Source organism: Schistocerca serialis, chromosome 8 (genome assembly GCF_023864345.2).
Source record: "Schistocerca serialis cubense isolate TAMUIC-IGC-003099 chromosome 8, iqSchSeri2.2, whole genome shotgun sequence".
Lineage (NCBI taxonomy): Eukaryota > Metazoa > Arthropoda > Insecta > Orthoptera > Acrididae > Schistocerca > Schistocerca serialis.
Window position 1 is genome coordinate 444,064,334 of NC_064645.1, and position 27,719 is coordinate 444,092,052.

Consider the following 27,719-nt stretch of genomic DNA (forward strand, 5'->3'; position numbering starts at 1 on the left):
GTCAAAATCATTATTCATTCTCTCAGCGACCACACCGGCACCGGAACGGAAGATAAGAAGTCGAAATACTGGATTCTGTCTTCCGAAGTTGTTCCACCGCGAAAGATCGTAATACTGTCCCTCCTTTCAACCGTTGTACGAACTTCGAAATGGAAGATATTGAGATAACCGATCGCGGAATTGAAAATCAGCTACAATCGCTTAGTGGTGGAAAGGCGTCAGGACCAGATGACAAACCTATAAGATTCTATAAAGATTATGCCAAAGAACGTGTTCCCCTTTTGGTAGTAATTTATCGTAGATCGCTTGAGCAAAGAAAGGTACCTAAAGACTGGAAAAAAACGCAGGCCATTCCCGTTTTTAAGAAAGGCCGTAAGACTGATGCACACAATTATAGATCTATATCGTTGACGTCAGTCTGTTGTAGAATTATGGAACATGTTTTATGCTCAAGAATTATGACGTATTTGGAAAATGAACATCTCGTCTGTAAAAATCAACATGGATTTCCAAACAGAGATCCAGCAAAACTCAGCTCGCTCTGTTCCTCCATGAGATCCACAACGCAGTGTACAACGGGGCCCAGGTTGACGCAGTGTTCCTTGATTTCAGTAAGGCATTTGACACCGTCCCGCATTGACGTTTAATGAAAAAAATACGAGCTTACGGAATATCGGAGCAGACTTTGGATTGGATTCAAGACTTTCTTGCAGACAGTACTCAACACATCGTTCTTAACGGAACAAAATCGACAGATGTAAAGGTAATATCTGGAGTACCACAGGGAAGTGTGATAGGACCGTTGTTGTTTACAACACACACACACACACACACACACACACACACACACACACACACACGGATCTTCCATAAGGCTATTTGCAGATGATGCAGTTGTCTATACCAAAGTAGCAACGCCTGAAGATAGTAAGAATTTGCAAAACGACCTGCAGAGAATTTATAAATGGTGCAGGTTCTTCTAGCTGACCCTGAACGTAAATAAATGTAATATAGGAAAAGAAATCCGCTACTGTATAGCTACAATATTGATGACAAACAGTTGGAGACAGCGTCTGCTGTAAAACATCTAGTTCTAACTATCCAGAGCGACCTTAAGTGGAATGACCACATAAAACAGATAGTGGGAAAAGCAGATACCAGACTCAGATTCAACGGGAGAATCTTAAGGAAATGTAACTCTTCCACGAAAGAAGTGGCTTATAACGCGCCGCCCGATTCTTGAGTATTATTCATCTTTCTGGCACCCCTATCACGGAAGACTGATATAGGTGATAGAGAAGATCCAACGAAGAGCGGCACGTTTCATCACGGAATCGTTTAGCTGGCGGGAGAGCGTTACGGAGATGCTAAACAAACTCCACTGGCAGACGTCACAAGAGAGGCGTTGTGCATCACGGAGAGATTTGCTATTTAAATTTCGGGACAGCACTTTCCAGGAGAAATCGGACAACATATTACTTCCCCTCACGTACATCTCGCGTATCGCCTACGAGATGAAAATTCGAGAAATTAGAGCCAATACAGAGGCTTGCCGATAATCATTCTTTCCACGCACTATTCGCGAGTGGAATAGGGTTGGAGGGCTCAGACAGTGGTACCGAAAGTACTCTCTGCCACACACCATTAGGTGGCTTGCAGAGTGTGACATAGATTGTGGGCGGTCGCCTTACCATTAGGCTATTCGAGCACGATTCATGGCAAACCCGAACTTCCATATGCCGTCTAGCATTTTTGTACAACCTGCGCTCGTACATTCATTTTATACAGGGTGTTTCAAAAATGACCGGTATATTTGAAACGGCAATGAAAACTAAACGAGCAGCGATAGAAATACACCGTTTGTCGCAATATGCTTGGGACAACAGTACATTTTCAGGCAGACAAACTTTCGAAATTACAGTAGTTACCATTTTCAACAACAGATGGCGCTGCAAGTGATGTGAAAGATATAGAAGACAACGCAGTCTGTGGGTGCGCCATTCTGTACGTCGTCTTTCTGCTGTAAGCGTGTGCTGTTCACAACGTGCTAGTGTGCTGTAGACAACATGGTTTATTCCTTAGGATTTTTCTGGTGTTGGAATTCCACCGCCTAGAACACAGTGTTGTTGCAACAAGACGAAGTTTTCAACGGAGGTTTAATGTAACCAAAGGACCGAAAAGCGATACAATAAAGGATCTGTTTGAAAAATTTCAATGGACTGGGAACGTGACGGATGAACGTGCTGGAAAGGTAGGGCGACCGCGTACGGCAACCACAGAGGGCAACGCGCAGCTAGTGCAGCAGGTGATCCAACAGCAGCCTCGGGTTTCCGTTCGCCGTGTTTCAGCTGCGGTCCAAATGACGCCAACGTCCACGTATCGTCTCATGCGCCAGAGTTTACACCTCTATCCATACAAAATTCAAACGCGGCAACCCCTCAGCGCCGCTACCATTGCTGCACGAGAGACATTCGCTAACGATATAGTGCACAGGATTGATGACGGCGATATGCATCTGGGCAGCATTTGGTTTACTGACGAAGCTTATTTTTACCTGGACGGCTTCGTCAATAAACAGAACTGGCGCATATGGGGAACCGAAAAGCCCCATGTTGCAGTCCCATCGTCCCTGCAGCCTCAAAAAGTACTGGTCTGGGCCGCCATTTCTTCCAAAGGAATCATTGGCCCATTTTTCAGATCCGAAACGATTACTGCATCACGCTATCTGGACATTCTTCGTGAATTTGTGGCGGTACAAACTGCCTTAGACGACACTGCGAACACCTCGTGGTTTATGCAAGATGGTGCCCGGCCACATCGCACGGCCGACGTCTTAATTTCCTGAATGAATATTTCGATGATCGTGTGATTGCTTTGGGCTATCCGAAACATACAGGAGGCGGCGTGGATTGGCCTCCCTATTCGCCAGACATGAACCCCTGTGACTTCTTTCTGTGGGGACACTTGAAAGACCAGATGTACCGCCAGAATCCAGAAACAATTGAACAGCTGAAGCAGTACATCTCATCTGCATGTGAAGCCATTCCGCCAGACACGTTGTCAAAGGTTTCGGGTAATTTCATTCAGAGACTACGCCATATTATTGCTACGCATGGTGGATATGTGGAAAATATCGTACTATAGAGTTTCCCAGACCGCAGCGCCATCTGTTGTTGAAAATTATAACTACTATAATTTCGAAAGTTTGTCTGCCTAAAAATGTACTGTTGTCCCAAGCATATTGCAACAAACGGTGTATTTGTATCGCTGCTCGTTTAGTTTTTATTGCCGTTTCAAATATACCGGTCATTTTTGAAACACCCTGTATGTTCCCTTACATGTACAAAGGAATATTGCGTCGTACTTCTGAAAAGCACAGGCACTGCAGTATAGGACAACAATCTACATATACAAATATCACTGTTAGTTAGCAAGACCTAAAACAATAACACACATCATTAAATACCAAGTAATCACCTACAGTCTTCACTCTATAAATTTGCACAATACCGTCAGAATGCCAAAAAGTACAAGGCACTAGCTATGTATCCACAATCTTCACTTACAGGGAGACCCTCCATACTGTAAATCACGGATGTTGATGCAACTCAAATACGTTGTAGAGGCACTTACCGTGAGTACCAAGCGATCTGGTTTTTTAGCAACGGGCCTTAGTTTTTGAGAAAATTGATTTCGAAGCTCATTGCGAGCTTTGTATACTTTAACATTACGTCCATTTTGAGCAAGTCGGCGTAGCGCAGCGGTAAAAGTTAGCGGATACCGCGGTGGTGGTACTGTGTTCGAATCCTGCTGGTGTACTTTTTTTTTTCAAAATAGAATTTTTCAATCTTATTTCAATGAATATCAACAAACAGTGTAAGGTGTGCGAAATTATTCAGTTTGTGGTTCGCAGTTAGAGTTCCAAATGTTCGTACAACGGTCGCTTTTGTATTACCTGAAATCGATGTCCGCCCATTATCATTCCCTCTCCCGTGAATACCGTTGGTCGAAACGGGAACCCCCAGCTCCTAGTTGTAGCCAATGAGGATGCGAGTTGCATTCCTTTACGTTCTCATCCAACTACTGCGTCAGTTGCTAGAAAAGCGTCTCTAGTGCCGTGTGTTGGACAATTCTGTGAACTGGAAGAACCAAGTGTTTTTGCAGTAGTGCACCCAGAAGAAGAGCCACAAGTAGAGGAGTTGAACGAAGAATCAAAAGGCGAAATCACAAATGCCATACGCCGAAAATCTACTCCGTGATTTGAATCTCGTGACGAATACACAGCCCAGCGTGATCTCTGCCAATTCCGTTGCAGTTGGCGATGGATATGTTTCGCAATACAGGAGCTCTTGGCGAAAGACAGATCATTATTGATGATGAATTGATAGATTTCAAAGAAGATGAATTGGGAGAATATGATGCGAACCACAAACGGAATGAATATTTGAAAAAATTAATAACTCAATATATCTTTATAATTTCGCACACCTTACACTTTTTGTTGATATTCTTTGAAATAAAATTGAAAAATTCGGCCGATATTGAAAAAAAAAGAAGAACACGAGCAGGATTCGAAGACGGTATCTCCAAAGCGGAAGGCGTCAACCTTTACCGCTACGCTCATTTACTTGGAATATATGTAATGTTACGGGTACAGAAAGCACCCAATGAACTTCAAAATCGATTTTCTCAAAAACCAAGGTGCGTCGCTAAGAAGCCGGATAGCCAGGTACTCAGGGTAGGTGCCTCTACAACATATTTGAATCACATCAAAATCCGTGATTTACAATATGGAGGGTCCCGTTGTTAGTCCAGTTTCTCTCTCAAGGCTGGCAGAGTTTTATGAACAAGGAAGGCACAAGAACTATGTACATATCACGCTACCATCTAGCCTCTAATGCTGCCAAGAGAATAACACAGTTCTACAGAATTCAACTTCATAAAATTTTAGAGCACCAGAATACCTTATCCTTACACATTTCGACCTGCTAAACAATAATCTGGTAATGGTTTTTCCACAGCACCCAAGTTTTTCTGTAACTTGTACTAGTCTGAGTTGCTTAAACAATATGATTTAATCTGCAAATGATAGTTTATTAACGCAAAGAGCGGGAACTCCTCATGAAACGTGTTTTCATACGTACATAAATTATTTTTGGACGTTTGCTGCCTCTCTTGCGGGTAGCATTATTATCCTGCAATAGTGTTCAACAGTAGTCAACCATCGTACTTGTCGCACATTGCCCCTGATGGCGTTGCTCCCAAGTAGATAAGATATGATGAAGTCTTTCCCCATTTTCATCAGAGACTTGTCCAAGAGCACCAGCAGGAAAAGAATCCAATGAGAACGTGCAGCTTTAACGACGTGTTACAACCGACATTACGGTAAGACAGTAGGCTAGTTCGTTGACTAACACTTCATTGTTGTTTGCTCTCTTGTTTCCAAAGAAATCAGAACAGAGTTTTTGAAAGAATTCCAACTGTCTTGTTCGAGATGGCGCAAAACTGCGACAAAATAAAAAAAAAGTTCAAATGTGTGTGAAATCTTATGGAACTTAACTGCTAAGGTCATCAGTCCCTAAGCTTACACACTACTTAACTTAAATTATCCTAAGGACAAACACACACACCCATGCCCGGGGGAGGACTCGAACCTCCGCCGGGACCAGCCGCACAGTTCACGACTGCAGCGCCCTAGACCGCTCGACTAATCCCGCGCGGCTGTGACAAAATCAGCATCGTGAATAACCTGTCTAATATGAGGGTTAACAAATACATCTGCTCTTGCTTTGGCTTCACTCAATGCAGGGAATTTCTGATGTAAATACATAAAACCAGGCCCACCTCTGTCCATTGCAACAACGAACGACTTCATAAGTCCAAGTTTCATGTGAAGTGGTGCTTACAAAAAGTCAAATTCACCAATAGAACGTTCGCTACATCCTCCCAACTAGGTTCCATTTGTGTACGGCTGATGTAAAGGCGTCTGTCGTAATGACTCTTTCGATCACAGATGTCGTATTCGCAAAGAAAACAGCAATGCTTTGTATACGCAGATTGTAATCCTGTAAGTATCCCAATTATTTTGACGTCAGCACAGATTTGCCACTTATGGCTGTTGTATCACATTTTTTTCAACAAAAGTTCCATACTGCTGTACATTTCCTTCAAAATAGTGGTATGATTTACGGGAACAGGAGGATATACATTGCTATTGTGAAGGAGTAAGGCTTTCAGGTTAGTTTTAGAGCCATCAATGAATAGTTGTCATTCCTCTGAAGTATGTTTCATTCACATAGTATTAAACAGACCATTCACGTCACCGCAGTAACAGAGTGAGTTTTCCATGGCAACGGATGGTGCGAAGGCAGCCTGACGATATCGAAAGAAACAAACCCTAGCATCTTCGACTGGGTAATTCCGCTATACCAGTCGCGAACACAAAAATTCAGGTTATGTCCCTAACAAGATCATTCAGATCATTTTGTGTCAGGAGATGTGGCGACATTTCATGGTAATCGAAATCATAGCTTTAATTCTCCGCGGCTGTACTAGATTCGACCTGGGTTTCATCTTCCAATGACCACGCGTCTGGAGGAACGGGGACAGGTAAGGAAGAACTGTGCGGTACGGATCGAATAGCTGACTTAATGGAGGTATACATGATCGTCTTTCTCTATTTGCCCTTCATTACTGCTATTTTAACCATGCAGAAATAACAATCATCTACGTGATTGATCGGTTCCCTCCATATCATCGGGATAGCAAAAGGCATTGTAACTTCTCCTTTTTATCTTCACCCAAGCATTAAGACGAGACGAACCGTTCAAACAGACGATATGTGGCGCCCATTTTCGGTCCTGATCACCTAACTTGCACTTCACTGCGGGCGTCACATGTTGTGTGCATGATTTAATAGTTACTCCCCACAGTTGCAGCAAAAGTTATTTGGGTGATTTAAGAGCACCCGTGACACTACCACAAACGCACCACCAAAACAAAACGAAACTCTGCACGAGGTATATTTAGATCGCACTACTCACACTCGTGAATGCACAGCCAACAAAGGAAGCACTTCCTTAGGACTCTTAAGTACATAGTGCTCAGCAGCAGCAGACAATTAGTCACACGCACTGTAGCTATGTTTTAAAAGATTAACTGTTGCCATGTTCTAGAAGATTAATTATAAGAAAACTTTTCGTTAGTCGTGTCATGAGGGGAGTCTTAGTAGGCTGCATTTCATAAGAAGTCCACCTATTTGCTTTTTATAACTATTCTTACGTAATGAAGTATTTTTGAAACTGAGGAGCGCTGCAAAAAAAAAAAAAAAAAAAAAAAAAGTATTCGTCGTGCTTGGTGGCCAAAATACATAAGAAACACCCATTTCCATTCATGAAAATTTTTCATTATCGACCAATGTAAGCAAGGAGGTTGTGAAGATGTACTGCCGTCACCAGCATAGAATGTGGGACAATTTCTTGGATGATTTTCAAAATATCCTGGACGAATGACCCCATGAAGCTATGGGAATGACACCAAAGCTAGTACTGAAGCGCCGACAACCAGCCGATAGAGTACGAGAAGTTGTGGACTTCCCATCGTCCAGGTAACAATATCATAGATAGATAGTACAGCCAGCACTTTAGCGAATATGAGGGAAGGCCAAGAACCGAAAAGAGAATCAAAGGGGATCGATACGGATGTTGAGATTTTAGGTTGGGATAAGGTACCGTTGAGAGCAAGGAGACATCCGAAGAAGGGCAGATATCTGCAAAAAATTCTTTTATATATGTTGTGGTCCTTACAGAGTTAGAAAAATAATATTTGATAATGTTACCGAATGCGAAACAACACATTATGAACATTAGAAAGTTGAAGGAATAGAAATAAGATCAGTGTTCGGAAACACATCAAGCTGTCTCCTTGCCTGAAGCAATGGGTGAATGTAAGCCCATATGTACAAAAGATGTGTAGTCCTATCTTTGTAACAGCAGCCATGAGCTTGCATGAATAATGATTTCAGGTGTCGAATAACATCACAGTCAGATGGCTAGTTAGCTCTGCAGGGATTACACAGTAATCGCCTGTGCCCAGCAAAAGAGCTAACATTCTGAACTGTGCCTAGCCCTAACGGCATGCCAATAAACGCATGCACGGCACGTTCTCGCTCCCGCTTGCCACCTCTGCGACCTCTCACCATAGTCAGCTTTCTGATGCTGAAGCGAAATGGCTACCATGATCTGTCACATACGGCGACACATCAGTTGAAATGTCTGAGTCAAGAGATCTCTCTCCAGGACCAAGCAGAAATATGTCTCCTGTTCTCTACCGGTGTCTGAGAGCGTTCTGTATTCTGCAAGATCGCACAATTTTAGAGCGCTAATGAGAACAGGTCTGCAAAGTGCCTAACAGCTGCAAGCAAGACAACAATCTTCCCTCCATGCTAAAGTTTCATAATACACTCCTGGAAATGGAAAAAAGAACACATTGACACCGGTGTGTCAGACCCACCATACTTGCTCCGGACACTGCGAGAGGGCTGTACAAGCAATGATCACACGCACGGCACGGCGGACACACCAGGAACCGCGGTGTTGGCCGTCGAATGGCGCTAGCTGCGCAGCATTTGTGCACCGCCGCCGTCAGTGTCAGCCAGTTTGTCGTGGCATACGGAGCTCCATCGCAGTCTTTAACACTGGTAGCATGCCGCGACAGCGTGGACGTGAACCGTATGTGCAGCTGACGGACTTTGAGCGAGGGCGTATAGTGGGCATGCGGGAAGCCGGGTGGACGTACCGCCGAATTGCTCAACACGTGGGGCGTGAGGTCTCCACAGTACATCGATGTTGTCGCCAGTGGTCGGCGGAAGGTGCACGTGCCCGTCGACCTGGGACCGGACCGCAGCGACGCACGGATGCACGCCAAGACCGTAGGATCCTACGCAGTGCCGTAGGGGACCGCACCGCCACTTCCCAGCAAATTAGGGACACTGTTGCTCCTGGGGTATCGGCGAGGACCATTCGCAACCGTCTCCATGAAGCTGGGCTACGGTCCCGCACACCGTTAGGCCGTCTTCCGCTCACGCCCCAACATCGTGCAGCCCGCCTCCAGTGGTGTCGCGACAGGCGTGAATGGAGGGACGAATGGAGACGTGTCGTCTTCAGCGATGAGAGTCGCTTCTGCCTTGGTGCCAATGATGGTCGTATGCGTGTTCGGCGCCGTGCAGGTGAACGCCACAATCAGGACTGCATACGACCGAGGCACACAGGGCCAACACCCGGCATCATGGTGTGGGGAGCGATCTCCTACACTGGCCGTACACCACTGGTGATCGTCGAGGGGACACTGAATAGTGCACGGTACATCCAAACCGTCATCGAACCCATCGTTCTACCATTCCTAGACCGGCAAGGGAACTTGCTGTTCCAACAGGACAATGCACGTCCGCATGTATCCCGTGCCACCCAACGTGCTCTAGAAGGTGTAAGTCAACTACCCTGGCCAGCAAGATCTCCGGATCTGTCCCCCATTGAGCATGTTTGGGACTGGATGAAGCGTCGTCTCACGCGGTCTGCACGTCCAGCACGAACGCTGGTCCAACTGAGGCGCCAGGTGGAAATGGCATGGCAAGCCGTTCCACAGGACTACATCCAGCATCTCTACGATCGTCTCCATGGGAGAATAGCAGCCTGCATTGCTGCGAAAGGTGGATATACACTGTACTAGTGCCGACATTGTGCATGCTCTGTTGCCTGTGTCTATGTGCCTGTGGTTCTGTCAGTGTGATCATGTGATGTATCTGACCCCAGGAATGTGTCAATAAAATTTCCCCTTCCTGGGACAATGAATTCACGGTGTTCTTATTTCAATTTCCAGGAGTGTATTAAACAACTGTTAAAGAATAATGTGTTTCCAGAATGAATATTTCATTTTTCAACGGAGTGTGTGCTGATGTGAAACCTTGTGGGAGAATAAAACGTGAAAAGAGTCTACTGGGGCACATTTGTATGTGCCACCAGAATATGATAAGAATATTAATATATATTAAAATGAAACTAGTATACTATAAACGATGTACGTCACTGATAGGCTTGATAATCAGGATTGCTGACTGCGCGCGACCGCAGAGACAAAGATACTGCTTCTGGTCTGAGACACAGTGTTGGAGTAATAGAGCGTTTGGCGCACAGCCGTAGGTAGCTGTCTGTGAGCGAAAGAGGATGGAGTAGGCAGTTTTTGTAGTGTGCTGTGTAAAGCCACCAAGTGTTAGATTAATTCAGGTACGTCAATATTGAAACCTCCCCTTGGAAAAATTTATGAATTACTGTGCTCGTAAACCCCTTACGTTATTTGATTTTCAAACAGCCGGCCGGTATGGCCGAGCGGTTCTAGGCGCTTCAGTCTGGAGCCGCGCGGCCGTTACGGTCGCAGGTTCGAATCCTGCTTTGGGCATGGATGTGTGTGATGTCCTTAGGTTAGTTAGGTTTAAGTAGTTCTAAGTTCTAGGGGACTGATGACCTCAGATGTTAAGTCCCATAGTGCTCAGAGCCATTTGAACAATTTTTTTGATTTTCAAACAGCTGAGCAAAACTGAACGTACTCAGGCATTTTTCTCTTTACTTATTCTGATCATCACTAAACTGACACACGATATTTTTAACGCAACGCAATCTGACTTTCAATAATCCCTTCAAAAGAATGGCCCTGACTAACAATAACCTATACCTATCGTAAATCACTAACCTCACAAAAATCTTCGTTACTCAAGCTACTGCAATACAGCGAGCGCCAATACTGCCAGCTACATAAAAGATTCTAACTACTGAAGGCACTAACTACTGATAGGCATACTTAGCAAATGAAAGATTTTGATAAAGAACAAACAATGTATTTACCTTAACAGTGTTCAAAAATCATTATATCATGACATCCAGTCTTACAAATTTACTCTATCTGATGGACACACGTCCAGATCGTCCGCTCTCAAAACTCCGCCATCTCTCTCCCCACATCCACCACTGCTGGCGGCTCACCAACTGCGGAACGCTACGCGCGTGAAATCCAACTGCCCAACACTACAATAGCGAATATTCCAACATGCCAACCAGCCACAGACTGCACACACCACAGCCAGTGATTTTCATACAGAGTGCTACGTGACGTTACTTCACATCCAACTGCCCAACGCTACAATAGCGAATATTCCAACATGCCAACCAGCCACTGACTGCACACACCACAGCCAGTGATTTTCATACAGAGCGCTACGTGACTTTACCAACATAAAAACCTTAACAGCCTACTTACAATGTTGATGAACTTGGAAGCAGAAGTCTTTATTCAAGCAAGATAAAGATGTTAAATAATTTTGAATTTTGTTTTAGCCAGCGCGTTAGCATAGATGAGTTGGCTGATAATTTGTAATTGCTGAGTAACCCCAGAATGTACGTAAGCTGTTTTGATTAAAATACTAGTTAGATATTTCAGTTTTGTAATGCTTCTAAGATTTGTTAACAGAGCTACATGTAATTTGAAAATTGGAAATTTGTGGTAAGATGTTATGGGACCAAACTGCTTAGGTCATCGGTCCCAAAGCTTACGCACTACTTAATCTAACTTAAACTTACGCTAAGGACAACACACACACCCATGCCCGATGGAGGACTCGAACCTCCGACGGAGGGAGCCATGCGGACCGTGACTAGACGCCTCTGACTGCGCGGCTATACCGCGCGGCATGTAATTTGATGATTTGTGTCTATACTGGTTTAATGAGATTAGATAATACTTGTTGTTTAAATCTCATTGTTTGTGAATCAGTTATGAGTAATGTAACTTCAACTGTCAGATGTTTCTGAAAAGCCAAACTTAACTTGCAAGATAATTTTGTTAAAAGAGAAACTCAGTGTTAGTAATTCACCATAAGCAGTACCGCTTCTCTGTCCAGGTCATATATTTTTAATGAAGTTTGATTTTCTTAAATGATCTCGTGTATCAGACAAAAGATTTTCATATGCATTTCAAAGTATAATGGCCAGCATTGCACACTGCTGAGCCTGTAGCTAGCATTCATATTCTTTTTATGAGACACGAGAATATAACGCGTTCCACCGTTGCTGATCTAGAGGTAAGACAATTTAATTTATTTGCTATGTGCACACAGACCAAAGTTATCAATTTTGAACAGGGCCAGATGGTTTAGTGCCTAAGGGGCTGAATGTATTTTGCAGTGACTGTTTTTTTATTGGTACTGGGAGTTGTATTGCCCAGTGAATTTTTGTAAAATTTTGCTAACAATAACACAGAGTAAGCACACCACACGTACTTATAACACGCAACACGACGATTCAAGTTCAGTACTCATTCCACAGATCAGACATTCATTCAACGTAACCGTAAAGTTTATTATTTAATTTTTTTACAGAACGTTACAAACTTTGTACTGTACCGAGACTCGTACTCGAAACTGTTGCCTTTAGTGGGCAAGTGCTTTAATAACTGAGATTCTGAAACATGATTCATCCTCACAGTTTGGAAAGTAGGAGATGTGGTACTAGCGTAAGTAAAGCTGCCAGGACGGTTCGTGGGTCGTACTTGGGGAGCTCAGTCGTTAGAGCACTTGATTGTGAAGGGCAGAGGGCCTGAGTTTGAGTCTCAGTCTGTCACATACTTATTATCTGCCAGGACGTTTCAATGCCGACTTTGTCTCCCACCCTTCATGTTGGAGGAAATGTATTTTCTTACATGTGCGCATTCTTGGCTTCTCCCACTCTGCAATTTGTTTAGGTTAGCCAACGAAGTGACCTCTTACAACTTTTTAGGTAAGGGTCCATCCATCTCATTTAAAGGGGCGAGAGAGAGGCGACAAAAGGAGAAAAAAAATTTTATTCACAAAGCAAGCTATCCGCTTCTCACAGCATGGGCAGAAAGCTCTGACTGTCCTTGTAAGGCGTTCTCGGAAAGAGTTCTCTGCGAAAAAAAAAGAAAAAAAAACGTTCCTTGGTAGTTTGCATGGTTTAGATGTGCTTGTTGGGAAAGATCTATTCTTCCTATTGAGTGTAAGTGTTGGACAGCCATGTTAAGGATTTCTGCCACTGTACACTTGGTCCCACGTCGCACAGAGCACAAAGCATCTACATCTACATCTACATATATACTCCGCGAGCCACCTTACGGTGTGTGGCGGAGGGTACTTATTGTACCACTATCTGATCCCCCCTTCCCTGTTCCATTCACGAATTGTGCGTGGGAAGAACGACTGCTTGTAAGTCTCCGTATTTGCTCTAATTTCTCGGATCTTTTCGTTGTGATCATTACGCGAGATATATGTGGGCGGTAGTAATATGTTGCCCATCTCTTCCCGGAATGTGCTCTCTCGTAATTTCGATAATAAACCTCTCCGTATTGAGTAACGCCTTTCTTGAAGTGTCCGCCACTGGGGCTTGTTCAGCATCTCCGTAACGCTCTCGCGCTGACTAAATGTCCCCATGACGAATCGCGCTGCTTTTCGCTGGATCATGTCTATCTCTTCTATTAATCCAACCTGGTAAGGGTCCCATACTGATGAGCAATACTCAAGAATCAGACGAACAAGCGTTTTGTAAGCTACTTCTTTCGTCGATGAGTCACATTTTCTTAGAATTCTTCCTATGAATCTCAACCTGGCGCCTGCTTTTCCCACTATTTGTTTTATGTGATCATTCCACTTCAGATCGCTCCGGATAGTAACTCCTAAGTATTTTACGGTCGTTACCACTTCCAATGATTTACCACCTATGGCATAATCGTACTGGAATCGATTTCTGCCCCTATGTATGCGCATTATATTACATTTATCTACGTTTAGGGAAAGCTGCCAGCTGTCGCACCATGCATTAATCCTCTGCAGGTCCTCCTGGAGTACGTACGAGTCTTCTGATGTTGCTACTTTCTTGTAGACAACCGTGTCATCTGCAAATAGCCTCACGGAGCTACCGATGTTGTCAACTAAGTCATTTATGTATATTGTAAACAATAAAGGTCCTATCACGCTTCCCTGCGGTACTCCCGAAATTACCTCTACATCTGCAGATTTTGAACCGTTAAGAATGACATGTTGTGTTCTTTCTTCTAGGATATCCTGAATCCAGTCACAAACCTGGTCCGATATTCCGTAAGCTCGTATTTTTTTCACTAAACGTAAGTGCGGAACCGTATCAAATGCCTTCCTGAAGTCCAGGAATACGGCATCAATCTGCTCGCCAGTATCTACGGCACTGTGAATTTCTTGGGCAAATAGGGCGAGCTGAGTTTCACATGATCTCTGTTTGCGGAATCCATGTTGGTTATGATGAAGGAGATTTGTATTATCTAAGAACGTCATAATACGAGAACACAAAACATGTTCCATTATTCTACAACAGATTGACGTAAGCGAAATAGGCCTATAATTATTCGCATCTGATTTATGACCCTTCTTGAAAATGGGAACGACCTGCGCTTTCTTCCAGTCGCTAGGTACTTTACGTTCTTCCAGCGATCTACGATAAATTGCTGATAGAAAGGGGGCAAGTTCTTTAGCATAATCACTGTAGAATCTTAAGGGTATCTCGTCTGGTCCGGATGCTTTTCCGCTACTAAGTGATAGCAGTTGTTTTTCAATTCCGATATCGTTTATTTCAATATTTTCCATTTTGGCGTCCGTGCGACGGCTGAAGTCAGGGACCGTGTTACGATTTTCCGCAGTGAAACAGTTTCGGAACACTGAATTCAGTATTTCTGCCTTTCTTCGGTCGTCCTCTGTTTCGGTGCCATCATGGTCAACGAGTGACTGAATAGGGGATTTAGATCCGCTTACCGATTTTACATATGACCAAAACTTTTTAGGGTTCTTGTTTAGATTGTTTGCCAATGTTTTATGTTCGAATTCGTTGAATGCTTCTCTCATTGCTCTCTTTACGCTCTTTTTCGCTTCGTTCAGCTTTTCCTTATGAGCTATGATTCAACTACTCTTAAACCTATGATGAAGCTTTCTTTATTTCCGTAGTACCTTTCGTACATGATTGTTATACCACGGTGGATCTTTCCCCTCGCTTTGGACCTTAGTCGGTACGAACTTATCTAAGGCGTACTGGACGATGTTTCTGAATTTTTTCCATTTTTGTTCCACATCCTCTTCCTCAGAAATGAACGTTTGATGGTGGTCACTCAGATATTCTGCGATTTGTGCCCTATCACTCTTGTTAAGCAAATATATTTTCCTTCCTTTCTTGGCATTTCTTATTACACTTGTAGTCATTGATGCAACCACTGACTTATGATCACTGATACCCTCTTCTACATTCACGGAGTCGAAAAGTTTCGGTCTATTTGTTGCTATGAGGTCTAAAACGTTAGCTTCACGAGTTGGTTCTCTAACTATCTGCTCGAAGTAATTCTCGGACAAGGCAGTCAGGATAATGTCACAAGAGTCTCTGTCCCTGGCTCCAGTTCTGATTGTGTGACTATCCCATTCTATACCTGGTAGATTGAAGTCTCCCCCTATTACAATAGTATGATCACGAAACTTCTTCACGACGTTCTGCAGGTTCTCTCTGAGGCGCTCAACTACTACGGTTGCTGATGCAGGTGGTCTATAGAAGCATCCGACTATCATATCTGACCCACCTTTGATACTTAACTTAACCCAGATTATTTCACATTCGCATTCGCTAATAACTTCACTGGATATTATTGAATTCTTTACTGCTATAAATACTCCTCCACCATTGGCGTTTATCCTATCCTTGCGGTATATATTCCATTCTGTGTCTAGGATTTCGTTACTGTTCACTTCCGGTTTTATGTGAAAACGGCAGGAAGGCATCAGGTTATCGCCATCCTAGATAATAGCGAGAGCTGTCACCCAATAGTTAATTCTTTGAGGTTGTTGCGTCTTATACAGTCCTCTGAAAAGGCACCCCTCAGTCCCTAATCGGTCCTTCTGACAATGGGTCACTGACCTGGCCTTTCTAGCTTGGCTCATTTTGTACCCAAGGAACTGCAGAAGAATTCATGCAAGACCGCCATAAAAAGTTATTAACATGTAGTCATTGGGCTTTGCTGAAAATAGCTGATTTTTTTTTCAGTCATCACCCTTGTAACTGGTTCGATGCATGAATTCCTCTCCTGTGCCAACCTTTACATCTCCGAGTAGCACTTGCAGCCTACATCCTCAAGTATTTGCTGGATGTGTCCCAGTCTCTGTCTTTGTCTAAGGTTTTTACTCTCTACAGCTCTCTCTAGTACCACGGAACTTATTCCACGATGTCTTAACAGATGTCTTATCATCCTGTCCCTTTTTCTTGTTAGCGTTTTCCGTATATTCTTTTCGTCGCCTATTGTGCGGAAAAGCTGTTTATTCATTGTCTTATCAGTCAACCTAATTTTCAACATTCTTCTGTAGCACTATATCTCAAATGCTTCGATTCTCTTCTTTTTTTTGTTTTTCCCACAGTCCGTGTTTCACTGCCATGCGATGGTGTGCTCCAAATGTAAATTCTCAGAAATTTCTTCCTAAAATTAAGAGCTGAATTTGATTCTAGTAACTTTTATGGCACCGGAAAGCCCTTTTTGTCAGTGCTAGTCTGCTTTCTATGTCCTCCTTGTTCACTCCGTAATGGGTTATCTTGCTGCCTAGGTAGCAGAATACCTTAACTTCATCTGCTTCGTGATCGCCAATGCTGATGTTAATTTTCTCGCTGTTATCATTTTTGCTACTCCTCAATACTTTAGCCTTTCTTCGATTTACTCGCAATCCATACTCTGTACTCATTACCCTGTTACTTCCACTAAACATGCCTTGTCATTCTTCTTCAGTTTCACTTGCTTCCATTATCAACCGCAACGTCAGAACTGCCTCTCTGGTGCCTTTACCTATTCTAAACAGATGCTCATTTTCCATTCTTACGTGTATTATTGTTGTCAGCAACTTGAATGAATGAGCTCCTAAGCTGATTGTGCGATAATTCTCGCACTTGTCTGCTCTTGCAACTTTGGGAATCGTGTGGATGATGATGCTGTTGTGGTCTTCAGTCCAGAGACTGGTTTGATGCAGCTCTCCGTGCTACTCTATCCTGTCCAAGCTTCTTCATCTCCCAGTACCTACTGAACCTGCATCATTCCGAATCTATTTAGTGTATTCATCTCTTGGTGTCCCTATACGATTTTTACCCTCCACGCTGCCCCTCAAATACTAATTTGGTGATCCCTTGATGCCTCAGAACATGTCCTACCAACCGATCCCATCTTCTAATCAAGTTGTGCCACAAATTCCTCTCCTCCCCAATTCTATTCAATACCTCCTCATTAGTTACGTGACCTACCCCTCTAACCTTCAGCACTCTTCTGTAGCACCACATTTCGAAAGCTTGTATTCTGTTCTTGTCGAAACTATTTATCGTCCATGTTTCACTTCCTAACATGGCTACACTTCATACAAATACTTTCAGAAAAGACTTCCTGACACTTAAATCTATATTCGATGTTAACAAATTTCTCTTCTTCAGAAGCGCTTCCCTTGCCATAGCCAGAATACATTTTATATCCTCTCCACTTCGAACACCATCAGTTACTTTGCGCCCCAGGTAGCAAAACTGATCTACTACTTTAAGTGTCTCATTTCCAAATCTAATTCCCTCAGCATCACCTGATTTAATTCGACTAGATTCAATTATCCTCGTTTTGCTTTTGTTGATGTTCTTCTTATATCCTCCTCTCAAGGCACTGTCCATTCCGTTCAATTGTTCTTCCAGGTTCTTTGCTGTCTCTCACAGAATTACAACGTCATCGGCAAACCTCAAAATTTTTATTTCTTTTCCATGGATTTTAATTGCTGCTCCAGATTTTTCTTTTGTTTCCTTTACTGCTTGCTCAATATGCAGATTGAATAACATCGGGGACAGGCTACAACTGTGTCTCACTCCATTCCCCTTCATGCCCCACTACTCTTATAACCGCCATCTGGTTTCTGTACAAATTGTAAATAGCCTTTCGCTCCCTGTATTTGACCCCTGCCACATTCAGAATTTGAAAGAAATTATTCCAGTCAACATTGTCAAAAGCTTTCTCTAAGTCTACAAATGCCAGAAACGTAGGTTTGCCTTTCCTTAATCTATCTTCTAAGATGAGTCATAGTCAGTGTTGCCTGACGTGTTCCAACATTTCTACGGAATCCAAACTGATATTCCCCATGGTCGGCTTCTACCAGTTTTTCCATCCGTGTTTAAAAAATTCGTGTTAGTATTTTGCAGCCGTGACTTATTAAATTCATAGTTCGGTAATTTTCACACCTGTGAACACATGCTTTCTTTGGGATTATTATATTCTTCTTGAAGTATGAGGGTATTTCGCCTGTTTCATACATCTTGCTCACCAGATGGTAGAGTTTTGTTGGGCCCGGCTCTCCCAAGGCTATCAGTAGTTCTAATGGAATGTTGTCTACTCCCGGGGCCTTGTTTCGACTCAGGTCTTACAGTGCTCTGTCAAAATCTTCACGCAGTTTAATATCTCCCATTTCATCTTCATCTACGTCCTCTTCCATCCCTACAATATTGTCCTCAAGTACATCGCCCTTGTAGAGACCCTCTATATACTCCTTCCACCTTTCTACTTTCCCCTCTTTGCATAGAACTGGTTTTGCATCTGAGCTCTCGATGTTCATGCACGTGGTTCCCTTTTTTCCAAAGGTCTCTTTAATTTTCGTGTAGGCAGTATCTATCTTACCACTAGCGATATATGCCTCTACGTCTGTACATTTATCCTCTAGCTATCCCTGCTTAGCCATTTTGGCTTCCTGTCGATCTCATTTTTGAGACGTTTGTATTCCTTTTTGCCTGCTTCATTTACTGCATTTTTATATTTTCTCCTTTCACCAATTCAGTTCAATATCTCTTCTGTTACCCAAGGATTTCTACTAGCCCTCGTATTTTTACCTACTTTATCCTCTTCTTCTTTCACTACTTCATCTCTCAAAGCTACCCATTCTTCTTCTATTGTATTTCTTCCACCCGTTCTAGTCAATCGTTCACTAGTGCTCTCTCTGAAACTCTCTACAACCTATGGTACTTTCAGTTTATCTTTTTAAATTCCCACCTTTTTGCAGTTTCTTCAGTTTTAATCTACAGTTCATAACGAATAGATTGTGGTCAGAGTCTACATCTGCCCCTGGCAATGCATTACAATTTAAAACCAGCTTCCCAACTCTCTTTCTTACCATTATACAATCTATCTGAAACCTTCCAGTGTCTCCAGCCTCCTCCACATTTATACAACCTTCTTTCACGATTTTTAAACCAAGTGTTAGCTATGATTAAGTTATGCTCTGTGCAAAATTCTACCAGGCGGCTTCCTCTTGCATTCCTTAACCCCAATCCATATTCAACTACTACTTTTTCTTCACTTCCTTTTCCCACTGTCGAATTCCAGTCCCCCATGACTATTACATTTTCGTCTCCCTTCACTATCTGAAAAATTTCTCTTATCTCATCACACATTTCTTCAATCTCTTCGTCATCTGAGGAGCTAGTTGGCATATATACTCGTACTACTGTGGAAGGCGTGGGTTTCATGTCTATCTTGACTACAATGATGCGTTCACTATGCTGTTCGTAGTAGCTTACCTACGTTCCTATTTTTTTTATTCATTATTAAACTTACTCCTGCATTACCCCTATTTGGTTTTTAATTTATAACCCTGTATTCACCCGATGAGAAGTCTTGTTCCTCCAGCCACCGAACTTTACAAATTCTCACTATATCTAATTTTGATCTATCCATTTCATTTTTAAATTTTCTAACCTACCTGCCCGATTAAGGGACCTGACATTCCACACTCCGATCCGCAGAACGCCAGTTTTGTTTCTCCTGATAACAACGTCCTTCTGCGTAGTCCCCCCCCCCCCACCCCCCCCCGGAGATCTGAAAGGAGGACCATTTACCTCCGAATATTTACCCGAGAGGACGCCATCATCATTTACGCATACAGTAGAACTGCATGCCCTCGGCAAAAATTATGGCTGTAGTTTCCTCTTACTTGCAGCCGTTCGCAGTACCAGCACGGCAATGCCGTTTCTGTTAATGTTACAAGGCCAGGTCAGTCAATCATCCAGACTGTTGCCCCTGCAACTACTGAAAAGGCTGCTGCCCTTCTTCAGGAGCCACACGTGTGTCTGACCTCTCATATCCCTCCAGCCGAGCGGTTTCTAGGTGCTTCAGTCTGGAACTGCGCGAACGCTACGGTCGCAGGTTCGAATCCTCCTTCGAGCAGTGATGTGTGTGATGCCCTTAGGTTAGTTAGATTTACGAGTAATTATTTCTAGATTCTAGGGGACTGATGACCTCAGATGTTAAGTCCCATAGTGCTCAGAACCATATGAAACATTTTTTAAATACCCCTCCGTTGTGGTTCCATGGGGGGAGGGTGTGGATGATATTTTTCAGAAAGTCTAATGATTCATTGCCATTCTCATACATCTCTACACAGCAAAGTGAATACCGGTAGTTGTTTTCTTGCCACTCTCCCCAACGATCTTAGAAATTCCAGTGGAGTGTTATCTATTCCTTCTGCGTTATTTGACTTCAAATCTTGCAGATCTCTTTTAAATTTTGAATTGACGAGGTACTTCATAAGAGAAATAGCGGCTCCGGTCGCGGAACCTGACAACGGCCGGACTAGCGATGTGCTGACGACGTGTCCCGCATATCCGTATGCATTGACGGCTATCGGCTATGGATTGCAGGGCGGTCGGTCGATACCGTTCGGGCTTTCGAGGCCTGTCAGGACGGAATTTAGTTTTAGTTTACAATAGTCACACACAATACGTACATTTTGGGCGTATCGTGGCATTATGTTTCTGTGAAGAAGATAATATCCGCTAGATCAGTAATAACCTTCTGAAGACGACAAATTAATTTGACGAATCCAGTAAAGCGAAACAGAAATATCTTTGCAACTCATATCTGAAATGACAGCCTAATCCCGGAAGAGGAAGTAAGTAAGTAACTGAGAGGCCGTCCCGCACAGGAACATACAACCGAAATCTCTTCACTAGGTCACGGAAGGTTGTCTAGACGATGCCCCAGTTTATTCTGCACAGGGCACAATCAACACGTGCTGCTTCTTTGGGATATCAGATTTTGTCTCCCCCCCCCCCCCCCCATCCAATACTCTCCTGACGTGCCATCCAAAGACTTCTTTCTTTTCCCCTTGATGGAGAAACGATTGTTTGACAGGCATTTCGAGAAAGGCGATGTTACTGTCAAGGTGGAACTTTTCGTGAACATTCTATACATGTACAACTAAGGTTTCCACAACACATCCCTCGTTGGGGAAAAAATAGCTGCACTGAAGTGTGAATACGTATAAAAGGACTAATACCCTCATGAACTTCGTGGTTGCCGCTTGACCTTTGCGATGTGATAATTAAAACTTCATGACTTCCCTCTCATGTCCCCAAAACAAAACGAGGCTGCAATACTTCACTTTTTACAGTGTGTGTGTGTGTGTGTGTGTGTGTGTGTGTGTGTGTGAGAGAGAGAGAGAGAGAGAGAGAGAGAGCGCGCGAGGGAGAGAGAACAAAGAAAGGAAATAAGAAACTTCGCGTCACGGAGGAATGATCCAAATCGGGCGGAAATCGGTAGATGTGATGTATATCTGCAAAAAAACAAATGATTAAAATTTCAGAAAAATTGAATGATTTCTTCAAGAGTAAGAGCTTGACAAACTGAGCAAGCTAATAACGCGTTGGTCCACCTCTGACCCTTTTGCAAGTAATTATTCGCCTTCGCATTGATTGATTCAGTTTTGGATGTCCTCTTGAGGGATATTGTACCAAATTCTGTCAAATTGGCGCGTTAGATCGTTAGGACCCTGAGCTGGTTGGTAAGCCCTGGCCATAATGCGACAAACGTCCTCAGTTTGGGAGAGATCTTGCGACGTTACTGGCCACGGCAGGGTTTGGTAAGCGCGAAGAGAAGCAGTATGCGGAAGGACATTACCTTGCTGATTGGCTTGGCATGTAGGGCAACAAAACGGAGAATGGAATATCGTCGATGTACCGCTGTGCTTTAAGCGTACCACAGACGACTACCAAAAGGATCCTGAGCTGAAATGAAATGACGCCCCAAACCATCACTCCTGACTGTCGGCTTGTATGGCGGGCGACAATCAGGTTCGCATCAAACCACTGTCTGGGGCATTTCCACGCAAGTCTTTGCTAGTCACCGGGGCTCTCTCGATGAAGAGAATTCTACTTCACTCGATGAGATTCCAGGCCGAATGTTCCTGACACCAGATCAAACGGGCTTTTTGGTATACAGGGGTAGTAAGTGGGACGGGTGCCGTGGACTCTGCCCCCCTTTCTGCGAGCCGCCTGTTAATGGTCTTTTGTGGTCACTGAAGCACCAGTTGGACGTCGCATCGATTATAATGATGAAGCCCGGGCCTGTCTGACGATTGCTCGGTCCTCACGTTCTGTCATCTCTCTAGGCCGACCGCTTGCTTCACGCTCTGTTCGATTATAGTTGAGCCATTACTGTCATCATAGTCGAATAGTGGCATCGCACCTGTTCAGATGTCGAGCGGTTTGGCGAACCGGCTTCTCTGAGCCCAACTAACCGTCCTCTCTCAGATGCTGACACCTGCATATGTTATTCACGCGCCTGTCTGTGAGGCACGATTATTATCCGGCTGAGTACCTGGAATGAAATTCGCGAAGATTTTATGTCCTGTTATTGGCATGTCCCCTGCTCACTATCCTTACCAGTTGCTTGGTGAAATTGCACTGCAACGCCACACATTCACCCATCAGCTACCAAAGTTTACAGTCTTGCATTTTCCTTCGATACGGGTATGAACATCAATTTGTGACCGATTTTATTTTGCCTTACATACAGGTATCTGTGGATGATTAGCAACATTAGATCACCAGTTATTTTACGAGCATTTGTAATCGAAATGGGGTTATAATTGTACCTTGACCACGGAAAACAATGAAAGAGATTTAACGTAGACATCGGGTGACGAATTTGTACTTACACGTTGGGTAATGGGAATTCACCTAGAAGTCGTACAACATCTTATCGTAAATAAGCTAATTACGCATCATATCTTATAAAAAGAGAAAGTATATTTAAATACGTATTTCACAGGCTTAGATGCAGTTGTAATCCCATGTGATAAATTAATTACACACTGATGCATCAAATGTGTAATATATTTCACCAAGACAACGATTGACGAAATTTTAAGTAGACATCGGGTAACGCGCTCCCGCCTAGACATCGAACGACATATTGTCATACACAAGCTCGTACAAGCAGCATGTTTGCTAACCAAAATGGAAAATATTTGTTGTAGCTCTGTTGGTAAAAACGAGTAGATACACTGTATGTTTTCCGGATGAATAATATCATAATCTATTAATTGCATCTTTAATTTCGAGCATTTATGGATGTAATAAAATTAGCTCACATGCGACATTGTAAGGCATACACAATTAATTTTTTTTAAAAATCTTACGTTTATCTTATGTGATTTGATATTAAAAATTGTTTCAAAACTTTTTAGATATATATCTGAAGAATTTTTTTTAGATAGAGATTGGCATATATAGTAATTCTGAACAAATTTGGTCTTAAGGACATTTTGTACAAACGTTTTGAAATTATGATGAATGACATTTTTGACATTAGTCACCTAGGGTAAATAACACGTGAACATGTATATTTTTTTTTAGCACAGACTTACGTTAGAGTGACCTGGTAATGCTAGATCATGGGCTCAGTTTAAGAGCTATTGCAATAATACTTGTACGTTATTTATGTTAAACATTGGAAGTGTGTTCACCTAGATATCAGGTGATCAGGTTGCTCATAGGCCTCAGGCGACGAGATTTCACCTAGATTTCGAGCGACGTACTGTCGTGAATAAGCTCATATCAATTTATAACAAAAGCACAAACATTAAATAGCTCCATTGTTGATATATATATTTTGAATGTATTCGTGATGAAATACCATATCTGTGCCTGTAGATATCGAGCTATTCCTGAATGTATTTAAATTTACCTACATATCACTCCATTAGATGCACCTAGAGATCTTTTAACTGGTTATGGGTTATCATGTCGTTTGTGAATTTGTATAAAGAAATATTGAATAAAGAATTTGTATAAAAATTTTTAAAGAGAGAGCTTTTAAAATTGTAGCATACTGACTTGGCTTATATTTTACGATAATAACTGGGTCTATGGAATATTAGATTCATGCCTTAATCTAATATGAGACGATAATACGGATTCGCGCTACCACTGCGCCATCTGAAGTGGTTATGTATCAATAAGAATGTTTACGCTGGGATCTGTCAATCGTAAAGTGGTAATGAATGTGTGCACTTGTAGTCGGCGCAGTAACATGTGTGTACATAGCCGTTATTTTAGAATTGACGTGCCAACTTCCAGTATGGCTCACGATACCAACATGGACATACACTCATCAAACAGAACATTAGGACCACCGACATGCTGGCTAGGCGCAAATTGAGAAGCGTATAGCACGTGTGACGTGGCACTAGACTACAGCGCGACACGCACGTGCCGCACGGGTCGCGCGGGTCCAGAGCATATTGCGACGCGTGCACCATACTTCGCACGCGCCGACTGGCGACGCTCTGCGCTGACTGAACCGAAACGCGAGCAACCTCTTATCTTTCTCAAACGATTTTACAGAAACTATTCTCTGAAAATATATGATTTTTGCCTTACTTGTAGCGTTTATATGTCAGCTTCGTGACTAAGTGCCCATCACCTCGCTAATGACCATTCTTATTGTGATGTACACATCTTAGTGAGACACTACGCAAAACTCAAAAAGTTTGCAACGAAAATTAGGGGTCGCTATGATTTTGCGTTTGGTGCGTGTTACACCATATGTTGCTGCGTATGAAATTCAGCTAACATGCTGAATTTTTGTTTAGACTTGGGAGGAGATCTCTATCTGCCTCCGATCTCAAGAAAATGGATCCCATGTAGCGCGCTCACTTCCGATCTCACGCCCGCGAGAATGAAATACTCGCAACATCTCTCGTATCTCCTAAACCGCTCGAGACATCGAAACGAAAGTTTGGCGAATGATAGCACACAAGGAGGAGAGTGTTTTGCCAATTATTAAACACACGGAACTTTCTTATGTATGGCGATATATCACTACTTATACTTCTTCTTTTATTTATTTCACTCCAGTGACTGTAATTTTTTAAGAGTTATCGACAGCTAGCGAAACAAGAGCTTCCTAGTATGAAAATAAACATGAAATTTCTTCTTTTATGTTACTGCAAACCGATACTACGAGGTTTTTCGTAAGCTATTGAGCTCTGTGATTGCCAATTACTTGTTTAATGAGGCCCTCCGTTTCGTAATTCTGTCTCAATAGCTGATGTGAGATGAGTTTGGCAAATTACATTGTGACAAAGGAAGTACAATTAAACCAGTCACCAAGAGAAATGTGGCCTTTACTCATAAATGGTGATGCTTCTTCGAATGAGAAAAGGTTAACAACTCACACAAAAACAGATTGGCAATTCTGTTGGAATTTTGGTGGAATCCCCGTAGCCCAGCGTATTTTTAACACTGAGCGACTGGAATGGAAACTTACCAAAGAATTTTATTCCATCTCTTGATCTGAGCAGTATTAAAATAATTATGAGTGTTCCTTCAGGCGGAATGATAGGCACATTCCAGATACTGTTTACTCACCTAGGGCTTGCCAAACTGACAATGCGTGATCGCGAATAAAATAGTTGTTATTGAGAAAAATAAACAATTGATCTGTCGCCCAACTCAATGGTCAGTGTATCGTCAGCAGCGAAGGATAATGCGCGCGACAGGAATGCACAAGCTAGCCATGTGTACCTTGTGAGATGGAGTTCGAAAAACATTGTCATGAAAGTAGATCTGCCTTTGTCAGCAGCACATTTCAACAAATTAAATATATCTAATCATAACACTCTTTTAGGATATTCCTACTTTCGTAATAATACTGACCATTTTCTTCATTTGTGTAGCCTGTTGTTGTATAATTAGTTTATTAATGCTGATAATTTCCATGCAACAATTGAAATGCTTTTTCTCATCGCGGAGGCATACGGTGCAATTCCAGTGGCCAATGGCTCATCAGTCTCTGAGGTATACATTTTTCTTGACAGAAGAAAAACAAAACAAAAATTTGCACATATAAGTAACAGAAAAGTATAACGTACTAACGAAGAAAGCTGGAGCGTTTAAATGGCGAAAAACGAAATACTACCCAAAGGCAATAAAATTCGGTACACAGTAAGGCAAAATTTATCGTATGGGCAATATTACCACTGCTCATATGCGCCGTTCCGATGTGAGCATATGGCGGGGCTACTTTTCCGCTCCCCGCCTCAAATTTCCCAGGGTGCTAGCGAGGCAAGCGCGACGTGCGGCGCGAGAAACTGTGCCTCAACCACAACGCCGCGCGACCTGGCGCAGGCGCGTGTCGCGTCCCAGTCACGTCGCGTCGCAATTTGCGCGGTCCTATTTGAACCTGTGATGTTACAAAAACACGCTCTGCGCTACGTCGCGCCACACGCGCTATACGCGTCTCAATTTGCGCCTAGCCTGACGGAGGGCAGATGGTTCAAATGGCTCCAAGCACTATGGGACTTAACATCTGAGATCATCAGTCCCCTAGACATAGAACTACTTAAACCTTACTAACATAAGGACATCACACACATCCATGCTCGAGGCAGGATTCGAACATGTGACCGTAGCAGCAGCGTGGTTCCGGACTGAAGCGCCTAGAACCGCTCGGCCACAGCGGCCGGCAGAGGGCAGATGGTGACGGCCCGGAGGCTCGGCACGAGCATTTCGGAAACTGCACGGCTTGTCGAGTGTTCGAGGAGTCCTGTTGTGAGTGTCTTCAACACGGGTGGCGAAACCAAGGTGAAACCACGTCCAGACGTCGTGGGGTCGGGTGACCACTCCTTATTACAGATGTTTGGCGTCGTAGATTGGGCAGACTGGCAAAACAGGACAGGTGGCGATCTGTGGTGGAATTAACACCTGACTTTAATGCTGGGCAGAGTACAAGTGTGTTTGAACTCAGTGCACCGAACACTCCTAACGATGAGCCTCCGCAGCCGACGATCCATGTATGTGCCAATATCAACACCACGATATCGGAAAATACTACTGAAATGGGCACGTGATCATCGGCACTGGACGTTGTCGCAATGGCATAGCGTTACATGATCTGATGAAACCTGATATCTTCTTCATTACGCTAATGGGTGGGTGCGAATCCATCGTCTTCCAGGTGTACAGCTCCTTGACATCTCTACTGCGAGACGAAGATAAGCTGGTGGCCGCTACATTATGCTATGGGTAACATTCATGTGGGCATCCATGCGTCCAGTGGAGCTCGTGCAAGGCACCGTGACGGCCAAGAAATATCGTACACTGGTTGCAGGCAACGTACACCTCTTCATGACGATCGTTTTTCCCGATGTCAGTGGCATTTTTCAACATGATAGTGCGCCATGTCACAAAGTCAGAAGTGTGATGGAGTGGTTCGAGGAACACAGTGGCGCATGTCAGATCTGAACCCGGTCGTACACATCTGGGATGTGATTGAAGATGGCGTCAGAGCTCATCGTCCCCTTGCCCGGAATTGACTAA